This window comes from Ursus arctos, unplaced genomic scaffold (genome assembly GCF_023065955.2).
Source record: "Ursus arctos isolate Adak ecotype North America unplaced genomic scaffold, UrsArc2.0 scaffold_1, whole genome shotgun sequence".
NCBI classification, from domain to species: Eukaryota; Metazoa; Chordata; class Mammalia; order Carnivora; family Ursidae; genus Ursus; species Ursus arctos.
In genome coordinates, this window is record NW_026622763.1 from 32,014,666 (window position 1) to 32,033,367 (window position 18,702).

The 18,702-nt window shown below is 41.8% G+C and overlaps 1 protein-coding gene across 3 annotated transcripts in view; it reads left to right on the top strand.

Annotated features, from left to right (window-relative positions):
* The window catches only part of LYPD6B (LY6/PLAUR domain containing 6B), a 174,814-nt gene that overhangs the window by 42,179 nt on the left and 113,933 nt on the right, over window positions 1-18,702 (top strand). For 2 of the 3 annotated variants that reach the window (XM_057317542.1, XM_026492822.4), the window contains exon 1: window positions 9,415-9,510. The exons of the other annotated variant lie outside the window; for it this stretch is intronic. The gene's annotated coding sequence lies outside the window, so the exon portion shown is untranslated. Of the gene's footprint in view, window positions 1-9,414; window positions 9,511-18,702 lie in introns of those variants that run through there. 3 annotated transcript variants of the gene reach the window in all.

Below are 18,702 nucleotides of genomic sequence, written 5' to 3' on the forward strand. Positions count from 1 at the left end.
AAATTTTTTTCTTGTGATCGAAACTTTCCAAGTTTATAGTCCTCATGCTGTGCATTACATCTCCATGACTGTGTATTTTATAACTAGATGTTTGTACCTTTGATTCTCTGTACTCATTTTCCCCCACCACTCACCCCTGCTTCTGACAACCACAGATCTCTTCTCTGTATCTGTGAACTTGGTTTTTTGTTTTTTAAATTCCACATATAAATGAAATCATACGGTATTTGTCTTTCTTTGTCTGACTTGTTTCACTTAGCATAATGCCCTCAGGGTCAATCCATGTTGTTGCAAATGGCATGATTTCATTCTTTTTTATGGCTGAATATTATTGTTATATATAAAAATATATACCACATTTTCTTTGTCCATTCACCTGTTGATGGACACTGAGGTGGTTTTCCTGTCCTGGTCATTGTAAATAATACTGCAATGAACATGGGGAGGTATATATCATTTTGAGTTCGTGTTTTCATTTTCTTCGGATAAATAGTCAGCAGTGGAATTGCTGGATCATAGGGTACTTCTATTTTTAAATTTTTGAGGAACCTCCATAGTGTTTTCCGTAGTGGCTGCACCAATTAACATTCCCAAGACGGCACAAGGGTTCCCTTTTCTCCACATCCTTGCCAACACTTGTTATTTCTTGTCCTTTTTATAATAGCCTTTTTAACAAGTGTGAGGTGATCCTGCATTGCGGTTTTGTCTTCATATTTTTAAACTTGTTATTGAAGTATAACCTGCAAATGGAAAAGTGCAGAGAAGAGTGCAGTTCCATGAACTTTCACACACTGAACATCCCTGTGTCCCCGTCACCCAGAGACACTCCCTGCCCATGGTGCCCCTTCCTACTCACTAGTCTTCTCTCCAAAAATAACTATTTTAAATTCTAACAGCATTAGTTATTCTTACTTGGTTTGAATTTTATTTATATACATACTTAGAAATATATTTAAAATTAAAAAAATACTTTAAATCAGGTACTTACTTTATGTAGTCACAGTATGTACTTTTTCAGTTCCTGGCTGCTTTGGTCACTATTATGAGATTTAGCCATGTTGTGGCCTCTAGGGATGACCATTTATTTTATAGGGGAGGAGATAGAGTTTTTCCTCTACTCTTCTGAGTTCTTGGCTGAGAACCTTTTAATAAAAGAGTAACAAGAGAAAAATAGCAGTTTATTAACATGTATACCTCAGGTAAACATGAGAGACACTGAAGGAAAAATAACTCCTTGAGGCGGTTTTGATTTCAGGATTAAATACCATCTTCTCAGGGAAACAGAAGTGGGATGTAGGCCTCCTAGGGGAGAGCAAATGATTTTTAGGGAAGGTGAAAGAAAGGGCCCTCAGGGGGCATCTGGGTGGCTCAGTCCTTAAGTGTCTGCCTTCAGCTCAGGGCGTGATCCCGGAGTCCTGGGATCGATCCTCCACTGGGAGCCTGCTTCCTCTTCCACTCCCCCTGCTTGTGTTCCCTCTCTCGCTAGCTGTCTTTCTCTGTCAAATAAATAAAATCTTTTTTTTTTTAATGAAATGGGATATATATATATATATTTTTTAATGATTTTTTATTATATTATGTTAGTCACCATACAGTACATCCCCGGTTTCCGATGTAAAGTTTGATGATTCATTAGTTGCGTATAACACCCAGTGCACCATGCAATACGTGCCCTCCTTACTACCCATCACTGGTCTATCCCATTCCCCCACCCCCCTCCCCTCTGAAGTCCTCAGTTTGTTTCTCATAGTCCATAGTCTCTCATGTTTCATCCCCCCTTCTGATTACCCCCCTTTCTTTATCCCTTTCTTCCCCTACCGATCATCCTAGTTCTTATATTCCATTGATGAGAGAAATCATATGATAATTGTGTTTCTCTGCTTGACTTATTTCACTTAGCATTATCTACTCCAGTCCCGTCCATGTTGCAGCAAATGTTGAGAAATCGTTCTTTTCGATAGCTGATTAATATTCCATTGTATATATGGACCACAACTTCTTAATCCAGTCATCTGTTGAAGGGCATCTCGGCTCCTTCCATGATTTAGCTATTGTGGACAATGCTGCTATGACCATTGGGGTGCATATGGCCCTCCTCTTCACTACGTCTGTATCTTTGAAATAAATAAAATCTTTAAAAGAAAAAAAAAAAGAAAGGGCCCTCAGAAGAACAGAGGAGAAGTAGGACAGTTTGTGACAAAGTCTGTCTGGGTGTGCTGTGGGCTTCTAGTCCTCTTTCCCGTGACGGGAGCCATCTTCCCTGGTGGCTGAAACTCCCGGGAGGGTCTTTATGGTAATTAAGCTCCTCGTGGAGGATGTGTCTTTAGGCAGATAGGGGAGTTCAGAGACCACCTCTCCCTGCATTTGCTGGTTTTCAAGTGCGTAGGGCTCAAGCTGTCCAGTCCCTACGCCCTAAATGGCATGCTTTGGGTGGCAAGTCCTGCACTCGTGTGGTCCTGTTTTGGGGTGGCACATTCTGGTCCTCTTCAGTTCCAGTGGCTGTAGGGTATTCCAGCGTAGCCTTCCTGTTAGGAAGAAGTGACCGTCTTCTCGCTAGTTACCGTGGGTGTAAGAAGCGCAGTCACCTGCTGAATGGTTAGCCACGCTTTTGGGTCCGTGTTCACGTAATTCAGCTGCTGCCCTTGAAGATTCAAACGGCTGCCTAGCTTCCTTGGTGTTTGAAGGTCTTTTTTCCTCTTTATTCTCTCCCCATGGCGTATTTGAAGCTTAATTTTACCCTGTTAATAACTATCTGCAGTAACTTTAAGGAGGGGAGCATCTGTTCTAGTTGTCTGAATTCTCTACCACTAATGTGCGAAGAGCTGTGAGCAGTGCAAGTGGCCGATGAGCGATGGCCCGATTAGCGATGGCTGGAAGGAACGACTGGCTGAAGTAACAGATCTTTGCTTCTCTTGCTTTGATTGCTGTGGTAGACGTCAGGAAGCAAGCTGGGGTTTTAACTGTGGTACATTCTTTCTGATGATAAATGATTATGGATGCCTAGACAGGCAAGAATTGGAGGGGTGATTTGCATTAATGGTTTTTAGGGGAGAAAGGGTGAACCTCCTTCTGCCCCCAGTACCAATTACCATTTTTTCAAGTAAAGATGACTGACTCACCTTCTTTGAATGTGAATAATATCACAAATTACTTCTTAGCCTTGGCTGGCAGTGGGGGTTTCAGTCAGTAGTTGATTGTAGAACGTGATGACATGCTAAAGATTGACCACATCTGGAATTCCGTCCATTATGGTACGTGTCAGGCACTTAGAAGGGTGCCTGGTGCATAGTAAGTACTCAAGAACTGTGGCTATCTTTGTTACTGGAAATTATTTGGGATTTTCCTTGCTCCCCCAGAAGGCCCAAGGTGGCAGGCCTCCATTGTGTGGTTAATAATTACCATGCAGTTAGGCAGCTGGAAAAGCTTGTCAGAGGAACCTGGCTGGGTACAGCCATTATTCAGGCCTCCCTTTCTACCTCGTTGCCTGGAGGAAATAAGGAATCCAGGGTGTGGAACAGCTTCCTCTCTGCTCGCCTGGGTGCACCTGGGTGGCTCCATGAGGGAAACCCGATGCCAGCACATGGGGCAGGGGTCAGATAACGAAGCCAGCGCAGACACCCCTATCTCCAGGCTACAGTCTGGAGACCCTGGACAGTTTCAGTTTCAGACATCAGAGCACTTCATCCCTAAATACTTCAGAAAGCATCTTTTTTTTTTTTTTAAGATTTTATTTATTTATTTGACAGAGAGAGAGACAGCCAGCGAGAGAGGGAACACAAGCAGGGGGAGTGGGAGAGGAAGAAGCAGGCTTCTAGCAGAGGAGCCTGACGTGGGGCTCGATCCCGGAACGCCAGGATCACGCCCTGAGCCGAAGGCAGACACTCAACGACTGCGCCACCCAGGCGCCCCAGAGAGCATCTTCTAAGAGTAAGGACCTTTTCCCTTCAGCACCAGAATGTGATACTACACGTAAGCAAGTGAACAGTGATTGTTTTATCATGTATTTCCAGTTTCCCTGCTTATTCAAAACTGTCGTAGAGGTGTTTTTTTTTTTTTTTTTTTTTAACATTAGGGTCTAATCAAGTTTCATTCATTGCATTTGTTCTGTCTCCCTAGTCTCCCTTAGAACATCCTGCACATCACCTTCTTTAACATTCTGGGGAGTCTAGGCTAGTTCTCTTAGAGTATGTCCTACCTTATGGGTTTCTTGATGGTGTCCTCAGGTGTTATGTGCGTATTCTATCTTATATATTTCCTTAAACTGGAATTTAAGTCTAGAAATGGGAATAAAGTCAGGTTCAACATTGTCTTGGTCCATTCAGGCTGTTACCACAAAAATTTCATAGACTGGGTGGCTTATAAAGAATTTATTTCTCACGGGTCTGGAGGCTGGAAGTCCAGGGTCAGGGAGCCAGCATGGTTGGGTGAGGCTCCTCTTCCGGTTTGCAGACTTCTCCTTGTAGCTTCACGTGGCGGAAGGAGTTAGGGAGCTCTGGGCGGGGGAGTGGGGGTGTTGGTTTTTTTTTTTTTTTTTTTTTTTTTTTTTTTTTTTGCGCACTCATTCATTCATGGGATTAGCTCTACCCTCCTGACCTAATCGCATCCCCAAGCCTCCACCACCTAGTAACTAACACGTTGGGAGTTAGGATTTTAATACAGGAATTTTGGGAGACACAGACATTTAGACCATAGTAAACATTTTTGCCCAGACTACATGGCAGGTGATGCTGTGAATTTCCTAGTGTAGAGTGTCCTGCTGTCTCTGTATTACTGATGAGGCACTGCCAGATCTTTCTACTGTAAAAGCACATTTTTCCTTTGCAGTTAGTAAGAATTTGTGGGGTGGTTTTTGGCAAAGTGCAAATATCTTGTTTCCTAACAACTGTTCAACCAAGTTTTGAGCTTCCTTTGATCCCTGCCTCAAGCCATCGTGCTGGAGTTGCAAAACGGAGGTTTTGTAACTCTTTTGGCGCTTCGATATTGACCTGCTGGCATTCTTTAAAGAATTTTCCTCACTCACCCTTTTTGTGAATATCACTATAGATTTGTGGTTTTTGTATATCGAATACATTATAAGCTATTATGGCCATGGTTCTTTTTGATACTCTGGATATCCTCCATGTTGAAGGACATAAATTTTGTTAACTGACAAGTTCTGCGTGTAGCAGAGCAGAGCCCTTTCAAGTAGTTTGTTAACTATAGGCAACTGGCTTACAAGCTGGTGTGTTTAGAAGTATTTCGAATGTTCCAGCAATGGGGTGTATGTGTATGTGTGGGGGATGGGTTAGTTCTCTTTAATAATCAGCTTTGTTCGGGGCAGTTATAAAATTGTGGACCCTAAGAAGAGCTTTGAGCTGAGAATTGCCAAAGCCAAGAGGAGAGTGAGGATTACATCTGGTAACTTCTGTGTTAAGGTGACTTAAGTCTTTTTCTGATTGGAAGCATTATCCTTCCTTCAATGTGTCTTTTGTTTTTGTTTTTTTTTTGTTTTTTTGTTTTTTTTTGTCATGGAAGAAGAAAGAGGAGAAGCCTGTGGGAGAGGACAGGAAGGTAGCTCTGTTCAAAAGGCTCATCAGTGAGGACTGGGATCCCCCCAAAGAGGAAGTTAGGCTCTCCGTGCCTCTCGCGGTTAATGCAGGCAGCCGGAGAAAGGTCCATTAGAAACAACTCCATCAAAATCCAGGACGCTGCTGGGAAGCTGTCCTCAGGGGCAGTGCCTTCGCTGTTTCAATGCATGGAGACACCTTAGCTGAAGTGTGTCGACCAGAGTGGAATGCAGCCCCTTTTTTTCTTCCAAAATGCGAGGCTTCCAGAATGCTTCCCACCCCCACGCATATGAACACTTCTCCAGTGTAAAACAGCCTGCCCATATTCGCGCTCATTCAGTAACAATAAAGCCAAAGCCAGCTTCATCTAGAGAATGGGAAGGAGCCTCCTGGCTCTCTGCCTGATAGAAAGGCAAGGTTGGTTTGGGGCTGGTGAATCCTGGGCTCTCTGGCAGCGCTCCCCTGCACACGTTGTGCTCTGTCCCTCCAGGCCCTGGGGGGGGGGGGGGAGAGCCGCAGGAGATAAGCGGTAGTGGTGCCATGAGCTTCCAGGTATCACAACGTGCGAAGTGTAGAATCTGGTGCCTCCTTCTCGCCGTCCTTGTTTCGGTCGTACTCCAGAGTGCCCGTCCCGAATGAGACTGGGGCCTCCGGGTGGCTCAGTCGGTTAAGCAGCTGCCTCTTGATCTCAGCTCAGGTCTTGATCTCAGAGGCTCCAGGCTGGCTGCGGAGCCTGCTTAAAAACGACTGTTTTCCTTTCAGAACTAGGACATGGTACACTGTCTTAAGGTGTTAAGTGACAAAGGATTGTCTTATTATTTTTTTTTATGTGAGGAAATGTAGCAATTTTCTCAGGCTGCCATAACAAAGGACCAGAGACTGGTACTGGGTGGACAAACAAATTTATTTTCTCACAGTTCTGGAGACTAGAATTCGGAGATCAAAGTGTCAACGGCACCTCTGTCCTTGGCTCACAGATGGCTGTCGTCTGTCTTCACGTCCTCTTTCCTTGGGGTCTGTCCAAATTCTTCCTCTTATAAGGACACCAGTTATCTGGGATTAAGGCCTACCCTAATGACTTTATTTTAGCTTAAGTACCTCTTTTCCATATATAGCCCCATCCTGACACTCAGACTTCAATATATGAATATATGACTTTTATTATTTTTCAAATTTTTTTATTTTTTAAAAATTTTATTTATTTATTTGACAGAGAGCACGAGCAGGGGGAGTGGCAGCCAGAGGGAGAGGGAAAAGCAGAGCAAGGGGAGCCCGATGTGGGATTTGATCCCAGGACCTTAGCTGAAGTCAGTCACTTAACCGACTGAGCCACCCAGGCACCTGAATATATGATTTTATATCCCATAATAGGAAATATAGAAACACATCCTAGTGTTTGATTTGAATATCCGAAGTGATTAATAGATTTATAACTTAGTTTCTTGAGAGCAAACTTCCTGAACGCTATTCTGGTGTGCAACTTACCTTTCTCCCTTCCTTCAAAAACAGCAAAAATGACCAGGAAGAAGAACAAGTGGACAGTTAAGGTGTCATGTAAAATAATTGAGTTTAGTGAGGAAAAAATACTTAACTGATGCTTTTTCCTTTATTTTTGTATCTGTTACTCTATATTCAGTGTTTAGGTGTATAAGGAGAGGAGACCTCAGTTGTTAGCATTTATACTATTCTGAATAGTTTTATTTCCTTGACAGTCCTCCAGATTGTGTGTGTGTGTGTGTGTGTGTGTGTGTGTGTGTGTAAGTCCTTCATACCTGTGGAGAGCCTTGCCAGGGTCTTGCTCACGCAGTGACAGATACTCACGGTGACTTGGTAGCAGCTCTCAGAATTGGGACGCAGCGCTCAAAGGAAATTCTGTAGCCTCTCAGTCTGGTACCACCTGCGTCCGAATCACATTGGATACTTTTTAAAAAGGCTCATCATTGGGCACTACACTGTATCTACTGAGTCAGTGTCTTTGGAAGTAGGGCCTAGGAATCTGCATTTTAAACATGTGTATCGGGAGATTCTCGGGCAAATAGAATTTGAGACCGACTGCTCTATTGGCTGGAGTTGCAATTCTGTTTCATCATGAGGTGGTGACGGTCCTCTCACCTCATAGGTCACTGTAGGTAAATTATTTAATGCTTTGGCTCCCCATCCTTTTCCTTCATATTTGGCCTTCATTGGAGCAGTGTTCATCTCTCCTTGCCTTCACACACCCACTCTCTGCCTTTGAAATTGTTACATTTCTGTGGGTTCATGCTTCTCTGTAATGGTGGGTAGCTTCTAGAACTTTCCAAGACAACTAGAAACCATACTAAGCATGTAACTCTTCTGGAGGATTTCTTTGAAATGTGCTTAGGACCAAGGTTATTTGGGGACATTTTTCTAATTACTTGTGGTCTGTGTTCAATGTAGGCTACATTATACTATCCCACAATATGCTTATCCTGGCAGGGGGAGTAAAATGCAAATAGATAAGTTAATATAATAAATGTTCTTGCTTCTAAATTTGATCTTTTAGTTTTAAATTTTAATTATGTAAGCATATTGTCTTTTTTTTAACTTTTATATTTTTAAATATATATATTTTATTAATAAATATATATAAAAATATATATATTTTATTATTTTATTAATATAATAAAATATATATATTTTATTAGAGCATGAGCAGGGGGAGAGGCAGAGGGAGAGGTGGAATCTGAAGCAGACTTTGCACTGAGCACGGAGCCCTACAGGGTGCTGGATCCCAGGATCCCGAGATCATAACCTGAGCTGAAATCAGGAGCTGGACCCTTAACTGACTGAGCCACCCAGGTGCCCTGAGCAAGTTGTCTTTTTGGTTTGATAATGTCTTTTTTGGGGGCGCCTAGGTGGCTCAGTTGGTTAAGCATCTGCCTTCGGCTCAGGTCATGATCACAGGGTCCTGGGATCGAGCCCCACGTCAGGCTCCCTGCTCAGCAGGGAGTCTGCTTCTCTCTCTCCATCTCCCTCTGTGTGTGCTCTCTTTCTCTAGCTCTCACTCTCTTTCAAATACATAAATAAAATCTTAAAAAAAAATGTCATCTTTGGACCATTGGTTACTTAGAAAATCCTAATGTCCAAGAGGAAATGCCAGTCACATTGCCTTGTCTCCTGATTCTTGGTGATGACACCCCCGTTCTTAACAGCCTAAGAACATGATTGTCACGTGCAACTCTACCACAGGCATCGCTCCCAAAAGCGTGTCTTCTAAGTAAAGAAATTGTTCTAAACACTATTCCATTTCGGGTAGTAGTACAATAATATTTAAATTGAATAATCAGTGTCTAGTGGTCGGACCACACGTGAGGGTTAAGGTGCTGTGGAGTTGACATGATAGTTGAGATTTTCATAGTACTCCTTCACTTTGTCGGGGCCAAGACGGTAGGACAAAGAGTGTGAAGTTCTCCTGTCAAAGTTAAGTAGTTGTATCAAATAGATCATTTTCTTCTTTTGAGAAGAAAAAGGGAGATGGTCCAAGGTGGTGGCTAGGAGCAGCTCGAGGCATGGGAATGGAACAGACCTACCACACAGTTCCTGGGTCTTTAGAGGAGATGTTTAATCTCTCAAAGACTGCTTCCTCCCCCTCAAAATGGCGATAACAGTGCCTGACCTAGTGAGCATTGAAAGATACAACGCATGCTTTGCCTGACATGTTATACGTGTACTCGTGTGCATGCCCAAGGTTCTGTGAATGTTATTTTTTAATACTGAGATGATTACTTGGCATGGAGTATAACATGGATAGAGTACATTTTAGGCAATTAGTTTACCTTAAATTGTATGTAAATCTATTATAAATTCAACTCAATGTTGCTTAATATCTTTTATTTCAGATTGAAAGGGGCTGATGATCCTGGTGGGCTGGGGTGGTGAGGCTGTTCCTGGATGCCATGGGAAGTGCTGGGTTGGCCGTGTCTATTCAGCTTCTAGAGGGAAGGTTGGTGGCATGCATGCATTTTCCAGTCTTCTAACTCCTAGCTAAGCTCTCTGATTTAGCGGTGTTTTCTTCATACCTTTTTACCCTTGATATGAACAAATGATTCTGTAAGATAATTTGAATATATAAATCTGATAATATTTTTCCTGGGTGGTCATCCACACTACATGTATTTATGGTTTGGCTATATGACGTTTCAATGGATATGCTCGAGAAATGTAAGGAAAGCATCATTGTGGAAAAGTAGAGGAAGTAAGTTACTCCTTTTGTTGTCTATTAACACCTGTCTTTATTGTTGGTGGGTTTTAATTGTTGCTGTGCAGTCTTGCCCATCCTGTTGCTTGTAAGACTTTTAAAATATGCACTTCAAAATATTTAAGTGGTTCAATAAGAAAGCAACAAAAGATCTGTTTAAAAAAAATCAAAATGGCTTTATTGTGCAGGAGCTGGATGAGTGAGCGTTTGGAACAGTTGCTGCAGCCAACCTCATTTACTTTCCATAGCTGTGGTAGAAATCTTGGCCCTTTGTGCTTCTATTTTATCTCACTTTCTTCCTCTACAAAATGCACCCAACAGTGTGTGATGAGAGTGAAGACAACCTATTCTGGGAACCTAAAATCCGTGCCTCTGCCTTGACTTGTATATTGGAGGGGTCAGGGAATTTTGGGTTCTCTTTGCATATATTCCCATTGTCTCTGTGGTGAGGAATTTGTGTCCTCACAAGATGTTGAATTAGTGATAACAGGTATATCCTGAAAAAAGGCTTTATATTTCAGAGATACAGGAATCCATCCTTTGAAGAACTTAAGTTTAGCCCAAGGCATTAACATCATAGACTCATATGCAATTATATGGGCTTTTCAGCAAATGGACTGACCTTCTGAAAGTGGTTCAATTTCCAGCTGACCACTGGGTCCTAATGACTTACATGGCAAAATGAAATCATTGTGTACTTAAATAATATGGCTAAATCTTTTTTCTGGATCACTTCTTTCCATTTTAGACTTGTTTTGTTCACAGAATGTTAGGAATGGAAATGACCTTTATCAATATTGTCAGTACTCTCAGCTTCTTCATGCAAGATTGTTCATATTAAACCAGACATAACAAAATTCTCCATATAAGACTTAAATATGTGGTCCTACTATAAAAATCTTTTATTGTGAACTAATACCCTGTTTCTTAAAAAAGGTTATCTCAGACCATTGGGGGGATAGATAACTCAGGAGACCCAGTGATATTGGTTATATAAGGCAAGGGAAGCCATGTTAAATCTTTAAAACTTGATAAAAAACACTAAGAATTTCTTTATTCGTGTAATTTTTTACTGATTTCTACTAAGTGCCTGATAACGTGACCAGCATTGATCTTTTTGAAACCCACAGGCTGTAAGACCACAGCATTCGGCAACATCAGTGTGCTAAGCATGGGGACAGATAACAATGATGAAGATGTGTTCGTTTCCCATGAGTTTTGTGAGGTTTCTTTTCTTTGTTGTTGTTGTTGTTGTTTTAGATTTTATTTATTTATTTGACAGAGAGACAGCCAGTGAGAGAGAGAGGGAACACAAGCTGGGGAAGTAGGAGAGGAAGAAGCAGGCTCCCAGTGGAGCAGGGGGCCTGATGCGGGGCTCGATCCCAGGCCCTTGGGATCACGCCCCGAGCTGAAGGCAGACACTTAATGACTGAGCCACCCAGAAGCCCCAGGTTTCTTTTCTTTGAATTTGGTCTGATTGGTCAAAATTATCCTGAAAATATCTGGAGCCCTGCATTAAACACAGTGCTTGAGGTGTGATGGCACACAGAATAAATCAGGACTTAGTTCTTAATGTCGTATGTCTAAAAAGTAGAATAAAGTCATTTTGGAAGAACTCTTCATTCAAACTGAGGTTTGCAATAATGTAAAGCCTTATGTATATTTTCATTTATACAATTGTGTTTATTCCATCATATCTCTGTATCATGTGAAGTTGGGGTTTCAGATCTAAGTGAAGGACTTAAATGAAATGAGGGGCTTTGTCCTTATATGAAGAGATAAGTGAGCAAATGAATAAATGATTAAAAAGACTGTATACATATCTGTTCATCTATGGTGGATTGATTTTGGCCATCATTCTAGCTTACTGAAAGTTTTTGGATCTTGTTTCTGGCATATTATATTTATTTCACTCTTGGTTGCAGGTTTTTGGTATTTTTAATAATTGTACCAACTATATCCTCATTAATGTTGTTAGCAGGACAAGTCCAAGGGTAAAGTCTTGAACTATGACTTTCATGAGCTTCTGTTGGGCTTATATTCATCATAATTGGCCTTCTTTGTTTCACACAGGGACAAATATACCTAAGTATACTATAGTCCAGCTTATATTCTTGTCTTCAAATCATCTATCATTCTACCCATAAACCAGTCAACATTTCCTGGTGACTCCTGTAAATCACGTACTGTGCTACTTCTGTAACGAAAACCTAGAGAAGATGTAGATGATAATCTAATACAGGAGAAAGTAGTATAAAAGGACAGTTTTAAGACTATGTGACAATTTTAATCCAATTTTGAGCATCACTGGTTTAGGAACAATTGATTCAGGATGGTGATTTGCTGGGAATGCAGGGTGATAGTTCATGGGAACAACCGTGGTGTCCAGATTGATTAAGGGAGGCAAGATTAGGAGGGAAGAAGAGCAGGCAGGAGAGAAAGAAAGAGATTGATAGAAATCCTGACATACTGGAAAAGCAGCTTTCAGGAACTAGCTGTTTTAATGTGTGATGGTGTAGGAGGAAAGTAAGAAAGCTAGCAGGACTGGGAGTTGGTATTGGTGTGGGGGTTTGAGTTAAAATGTCAAAGATCATGACAAGGTCTAGTATATGGATAGGAGAGGGGATAGCAGAACGGAAGGGAAGGTGAAAATGTTGGTATTGAAGTCAAATAATTGTGATACTAGGGTGCTGAGTAGGCTAGCTGCATGCGTGACAGTCATCGTAGATGACAGCAGGACTTGGGATATCATGAAGACCATGAACCAATGTGGAAGTGACTAGGCAGTCTTTCTAAACCAAGACAGGTGTACAGTTCTGGAAGGGGCCTTGGAATCTGGGATTCATGAGGCAGATGCTATGAGGTGAAGTCCCGTATCTGTTTTTCTTTGACAACATAATCGTAATTTTTAGCTGAGTACATGGCTGCCCAGATTAAGACTGCATTTCCCAGCCTACCTTGTACCTAGGTAAGGCCATGTGATTAAGTTCTGACCAATAGGATGTGAGTGGGAGTGTGCTTACAATGGACATAGAGCTTCCTGAGAGAGAAGGAAGTCTACTCCCTTCTGGCTAACTTGAATGTGCTTGTGCTCTTATGAAATGACAGCCCTCCTGTACCATCAGGTAGAAGATACTGCTGAGGGTGGTAAAGCGGTAAATTAAGAAATAACCTTGACTCCTCTGACCTTGTGAAGCCCACCCCTAGTAACTTTTCATGTGAGAGAGAAACGCAATGTCTTATCTCCAACAGCCTTTGCCACCTTCTGGTTCTGGGGCTCTGTCCCTCATAGTCAAATGAATCCTTCACATAGCTCAGGACTGGGGGGAGAGGATAGCTAGCATCAGCAGGGGAAGAAGCAACAACTCTCAGAGCCAGATTTTAATTTAAGTCAGAAGGTGGAAACCGTGCTCTGAAACGAGCTTATGGATGCTGAAGGGCTACTTTACGTGGGAACAGGGCTGCCAGAAAGTACAATGGAAAGCCTTGAGGAAGATAGCTACCAAAGAAAGTAAGGATGGAGAATAGCTTGGAGATACAGAAATGGGAATTTACATTTTGGCAGAGATCCAAGACGTTGAGGATGCAAGGCTGTAGAAACTGACCTCAAAGACTCCAGATCCTTGATGTAGTCTGTATTGGTCCAGGTGCAACCAACCCTAAACAGGCAGGAGGCCCAGTGACCATAGGAAATTGGAAGTAAGGTGTGTTGGTGCTGAGGACTGGGACAAAAATATGCCCTGGTCTAATGGGATCTCATGATAGACTGTCAAGATACCCTCTCAGCATTTCTGTGAATAAGACCGGGACCAGTGTTCAAGAAGGAAATAAAGGTAACATACTGCCTATTATTCTGGACAATCCCTGGTAGTTTCTGATGATCTCTCCTCTTTCTCTGAGTGCTCATAAGCCATCTCTCTAAAGATCAAGGTTAGGTGTTTTCCCTTGGGTTTGACATTTTGAGTTGCACATGGCTCACTGTTCATTATCTAGACACGAACTGGATATCTTTATTCTCTTTCCACATGTGTATTCTAACATTACATTTTGTTACCAATGGCTCCTAGACTTTGTGATTTTTTTTTTCCTCTTTCCTCAAGACTTTCCTTCCTTGCAAAAATTAGGAATCTTCACTATACTTCTTCAACTCTTCTGGGTGAATAATTTTTTTCCTGATTTATGACAGTCACTTTATATTATTTTTTCCCCACTTACTCCCAGCTCCACTGGTTTGGTGATGTATTTTCTGCTTCATCTGTGATTCTTTTTTTTTTAGATTTTATTTATTTGAGACAGTGAGCACATGAAAACAGGAGCGGCGGGGGGGAGGGTGAGAGGGAGAAGCAGACTCCCCCACTAAGCAGGGTGCCCACTGGGCTTGATCCCAGGACCTTGGGATCATGATCTGAGCCAAAGGCAGACACTTAACCTACCGAACCACCCAGGTGTCCCCTCATCTGTGATTCTTACCAATTACTCTGAGGCTCCTTTGCGTCAACTTTGTCCTTCTAATTACAATGGAACAAGAAATTTCTTGACTTTTTTTGTTACCTGATCTATTCTAATGGAATATGACTTTGGTATCATGGAGTTGATATAACGTGGTGAGGCAATAAATGGGTAAAATAAAACAGGTATAATGAATGAGATTTCTCCCAGAAAATAATAATTATCTACTAAATTTTTGGTCCTGATTTAATTATTTTTGGTCCCTATGTGTGAATGAATACACATAAATAGTACATAGAGTAAAACTTTTTTTTCTTCCTTTTTAAATGTTCATTGTGAGGATTTTATTTTATTTTATTTTATTTTATTTTATTTTATTTTATTTATTTTTTAAAGATTTTATTTATTTATTTGACAGAGAGAGAGACAGCCGGAGAGACAGGGAACACAAGCAGGGAGAGTGGGAGAGGAAGAAGCAGGCTCCCAGCAGAGGAGCCTGATGCAGGGCTCGATCCCAGAATGCTGGGATCATGCCCTGAGCCGAAAGCAGACACTTAAGGACTGAGCCACCCAGGAGCCCCATTGTGAGGATTTTAACACCAGAATGCAATTTCACTAAATGTGAATGAGCTTTGGACATAGGAATGATTGGACTCTGGCTCCCATATTAAAAAATGGAATAAAGCTTTGTAACTTCACTTTTAGAATGCCAGTGACATGATATAATCTTGAGGACATTCTTTTTGTAAAGATCATAATTAGCTTTGTTGAACCAAATATCCAAAGGATTGTCTGAAAAATACCTCCTGAACCCCAGGCAGATGGAAATGAATAGTTAGAGAAGACTGCTACTCTGGGGTTAACCACTTGGGCATTAAGTTCTGGATATGGTAGCTATTAGAGCTGGAGAGTAATTATGCATTTCCTGTAAGACTGGAATTCTGGAAAGCATTCATTAACTCTCAGATAGAGTCTTCTTTGGAAAGAAGAATGAACAAAATTAGATTTTACTTTAAAGTTAGTTTAGATGAAGTGACATTTATGGACAATAAGAACATAAGCACTATTTGCAATCCCTATATTTTCATGTCTGATCCTTGTCAGTACGTAGGCCTAACTCGTTCATTGTAATGAGGGGTCTTCAAATCACCATGTTGTTCTTCCTTTGCTTGGCATTGCTTAGCCACTTGTCAAAGGACATTTAAGGAGGAATGGGCGTGTATCAAGTAGCAGCTCCAAAAACAGCTATCAAAACAATAAAAAATCAGTAGTGTCTATGTCCTTGTTCAGGCTTGTGTGACTTTTACTGTTCAAGAAATTTTGTTTTAGAAGAGGACAGCATAGACACCATAGCTGATGGACTAAGACAAAGACAAAAGTTGAAAGGACGTTTTTCTTTTTAAAAGGATGGTGTACAGTCCTGTGTGATAACATGCTCCCAGATAAACAGTTAAAGACATTTCATTCTCGTAGTGAAAATTTGTGTGGGTCTAGCTGGGCTTTTTTCCCCCCTCCAAATGGGAGCTTGGTGAAGCACAGCAGTGATTTTTATGTCCTTAGTTTGAACAGTAAAACTTATTTACTCTTAGCTGATCGGGGTAATTATAGCTGTCTATTTGATGTTCAAGACCTTGAATTCAGACTGAGAGCAAAAACATGAATGGGGCCCTGCAAGAAAGCACAAGACCAAGCAAGAGATGTCAAGGAACTAGAAGGGAGGGAGGGCCAGTGTGACAGTGAGAGGGTGAGAAAGTGACAGATCAATAAAAGACACCAGAGGGACAGACAGATGAATGGGGGGGGGAGGTGATGCACGGAGGGAGGGAGGAAGAGAATATGCAGAAACAAGTACAAGCAGGGGAGAGATGGGGGGAGAGAAAAATGGGAAGTAGGGAGTCAACAAGTTTGTGGAGGTCTTGTGTTACTGCCTGAACTGCCTCTTGGTGAGTCATCATGGAGCAAAGCTTATTGGAAGCGGGTTAATGAATGGAAAACCGTTTGAGAGACAAGTAGCTGATCTACCCGTATGGGTTAAATTTCTTTATTTCCACTTAGTCCATGCTTTCAGACCTTGAGCTTGGGTCCTGAGCTACGTTAATCATTACTGAATATTAATATGGAAATGAGTTTACTCTGTTGCAAGTCCCAGTTTCAATCAGTAAGTAATTATGAAAATTAATCTTAAAGATGCTGTGAAAAGGTGTTGCTTTCCAGACAATAATTAAACCTCTCAGCCATCTCTGGATGGTTGTTGTTTTTTTTCCCCCTAAACTTTCTGCAGGTGGGAAAACACTGAGTTGCTGCTGAGTTAGTCATTAGTGGAGGTAGGTAAAGTTTCCATCAAGAGGAGAAGGGAATGAACGGAATGTTTTAGAACCAAAGATTAAAAGATCAGCTGCTTTCTTCTGACCCAAGGGAAAGAATTTTAAGTTTGAATAGAACCTTAAAACGCCACTTTCCGTAGGTGTATTTTTGAGCCAGATCTCAAAAATGGAGCTACATCTCCATCCTCAGTGGGAGCCAACCAAACATGCTTGCCAATTTCAGTTTCTGGCAATTAGTAAACAGCTGCTCAAAAACAGCAACACGTAACTGTTATTATCAGCATGTATGAAGCGCCATGGGAACTGTGCATTACTGCAGAAGTAGAGCCCGAAAGGCTTGTAGGCACACTGCTCTGGCGGCGCTGTGCACCTCTGTCTTCCTGCTCCCCCACCCCCTCCCCCCAAAAGAAACCTCTCCCACTAGAAGAACAGGACAAAGCCCCTTCGAGACGCCTTCGGGTATGCAGCCTTCCAGGACATGGTATAGATCTAGGCACTATTCTTCAGCTTTACATTTGCAAAAGTTGGGAGCAGGGTGTTGGGACTGTCCTCTCCTGCACGCCAGACATGGAGACTCAACAAGGGCGGGGGGGAAGGGATGCCAGATAAAATACAGGACAGCCAGTTACACTTGAATTTCAGATAAACAATGAGTGAAACATTATTTGGTGTTTATAGGAAACTCCCAGTAAATGAGAAAAAGTAACTCCATGGCTTTTCCTTTCTCAGTAAAAGGCAACGGCAGTTGATCTGTCCGGATGGAATTTGCACATCCTGTGTTGACTTGAGAAACTGACCAGCCAGGTTGCGTCCCCTCTTTACGGAGTAATAATAACCTTGGCTGCTCAGCGGTTGAGCCTGTAGTTCCCAGGCCTGTGATGTGTTGATCTGTTCTCGAATCCTTGTAGCTTCGTCCAGAAGGTAGCAGAGATGTAACTGAGAATAATTGTAAAAGGAAGAACAGAATTTTTGGACTAGATCTTATCAGAGATTTATACAAGTTAGAGCAGGCAATAAAACAAGCCTCTTAAATTAGGTTGCTTTACTGACTTGAGGAAAAGTCCGTGGCTGTTGATTCATCAGTGAGAAATACAAGTGTGCTTATGTCTAAGCATCAGCACTTTTCTTGGGCTCTTTGGTCATTCCATCACGTACCCTACGTGATTTTCAATGCACCGACACAGGAGTTATTTAATGAGAAGAGAGAAAGGAGCATAATTCTTAAAAACCGTTGAGTCAAATACTTTTTTTTAATTTTTTATTTGAGGCAGTATCTTCGAAAGAACTTGCAAATAAAAATTGTGAGTAATTGCTTACTTGTTGTAACTTTGCCTTTTGTTTGCTTTTTGAGGGAGTGAACATAGTGGTGGAAAATCCTAGGAGTTAAGAGGCCTGGCCCCAGTGCTCTTTCTGAATTATTTCCTTTGTGATTAGCTATCAGTGTTCATACATTCTGAATTTCATTGTGAATTCCAGAGACTTGGCTCTTCTGTGGTTACCCCATAACGTTTATGTTCCCAACCTGATTTCGATCCATATTGTCAAAACTATTTTGTCCCCGTGTGAGTTGTGTTAGCACATGCCCAAGGCGGGGGTGGGGTGTGCGGGGGTTAAACATGCGTTGGATTTCTTTTTGCACGGATTCTCTAAGTTAAGCTTGTTGGCTTTTTGAGTCCATTGGAACTTTGACATCTATAGACGTAGGTGTAGAGATGCATGTAGATATGTATGTGTGGATAGACAGATTTTGTGAAGTCACTGCCTCGACAGTGACTAGTTAAAGACCAATGTGAGCTGACAGGACTTGGATGCATTGCTACATCCTGCACTTCTACAAGGCTCTCATGCCTTCCCTACATCCTGAACTGTCACAGCAATGATCAGTGGCGAAGAATGCCTCCTGAATTCCTGACCAGCTGTCAGAGCAATTGCTTAAGTAAATGTTACCTGATGTCCAATTAATAGCCTCTGTATACAACTGGTTGTAAGCGGAGATCCTGGAGGTGTACTGTCTCTACTTTAGTGAAATCTGTAAAAAAAGCTTTGTTACTGTTGTCCACTGGACTAGGGAAGGCAAGCAAAGCCCTTCAGAGGGGACAGAAGCCCCTTTTTTAAACATCTATTTCTTTAGAGATCAGAGTGGGTCTCTGAACTGCCCGGAGAC